Source organism: Rattus norvegicus, chromosome 4 (genome assembly GCF_021556685.1).
Source record: "Rattus norvegicus strain SHRSP/BbbUtx chromosome 4, alternate assembly SHRSP_T2T, whole genome shotgun sequence".
Lineage (NCBI taxonomy): Eukaryota > Metazoa > Chordata > Mammalia > Rodentia > Muridae > Rattus > Rattus norvegicus.
Genome location: NC_141537.1, coordinates 14,825,050 through 14,826,360, shown reverse-complemented (window position 1 = coordinate 14,826,360; position 1,311 = coordinate 14,825,050). Strand labels below are relative to the sequence as shown.

The 1,311-nt window shown below is 45.2% G+C and overlaps 1 non-coding gene across 1 annotated transcript; it reads right to left on the bottom strand.

Annotated features, from left to right (window-relative positions):
• Positions 1-257: 257 nt before the first annotated feature.
• LOC120102737 (small nucleolar RNA SNORA40) lies at positions 258-382 on the bottom strand. The gene has a single exon (XR_015687403.1). It is a non-coding gene; the product is annotated as a small nucleolar RNA SNORA40 (small nucleolar RNA).
• Positions 383-1,311: the final 929 nt, after the last annotated feature.

Below are 1,311 nucleotides of genomic sequence, written 5' to 3'. Positions count from 1 at the left end.
ATGGCTGTGAGCCACCATGTGGTTGCTGGGATTTGAACTCAGAACCTTTGGATGAGCAACTCGTGCTCTTAACCACTGAGCCATCTCTCCAGCCCCTGAAGGCAACGATTACCTTGGACTTTCGATCTTCCTACCTCAAGCTCTCACGGGCTGAGGTAACAGGCGCACACCATAATGCTCTGTGGTACCGAGGTACATGAAGCCAGGGCCTTGAGCGTGCTAGGCAAGCACTCTACCATTGAGCTATACTCCTGGCCTAAATCGCTTTTTATTTGTATCAAGACACACTGAGCAACGAGTTCTGAGATACCAAAGAAGATTGAGTTTCTACACTTACTTTTAATCTTTGTTCACAAGTTAAACACACACACACACACACACACACACACACACGCGCGCGTATATTAAACACCTGGATTCTGATGGCCTACTATATGAAAGTCATTATTTTAGTACCAGAGACACAAAAATTAAGCTACCAGTCTATTTGGAGAAATAAACATTAATATGGATAATATAAAACCACCATAAGAGATTCAAGCAGACCCCTACAAAGTGTCTACCTAGCGGGAGTAGGTATTCTAACCCCAAAAACCATAGTTTGCAAAAGCATGAAGGCCTGATACGCAACATAAATCCCTAACGTGGCCGGGAATCCCTGGAATTTACGGCAGAGATTAAGCTTAACTTCCGCTCTGCCCCGCTCAGCTGCTTCTGACGCCTTCTTTTAGCTCCATCCTTGCATCAGCTGCTGGGCCACAGAGCTCTCTCTTTCCTTCGTTTCTGTGGCTACGGAGAAGGTAATTTCTCACCTGCTTTACGAGCACGACCCTGTCGCTGAGGGGAATACAGCTGGTGCCATATGTGTACGTTATGCTCCCAAACAAACCCATTGCGCCCGGTCCAATCACTCCTTCTGTTTATCGAGGTCAACTCCTAAAGCCCATGGCTGTTTTCAAATTAGATCTAGCCTTGAAGAGTGAGTGTGGGCAGTGATTTGGATGCTTCAAATCCTGAAAGTAATTCCAAGGAGGATTTGGGGGAAAGGCTGACTGATAGAGATTTAAGACGATTCTTGGAGGGCTGGAGAGATGATGTAGTCATTCAGAGTGTTTATTGCTCTGCAGGGGACTTTGGTTTGACTCCCAGCATCCACATGATGGTTCGCAAACCATCTTCAACTCCAGTTGCCGGGGATCTGAAGCTCTCTTCTGACCTGCATACACGATGCCTTGACATACACAGAGGCAAACACTTAAACATATGAAATGAAATACAACTTTAAAATTCAACAAAAAAAAATTTGAAGAG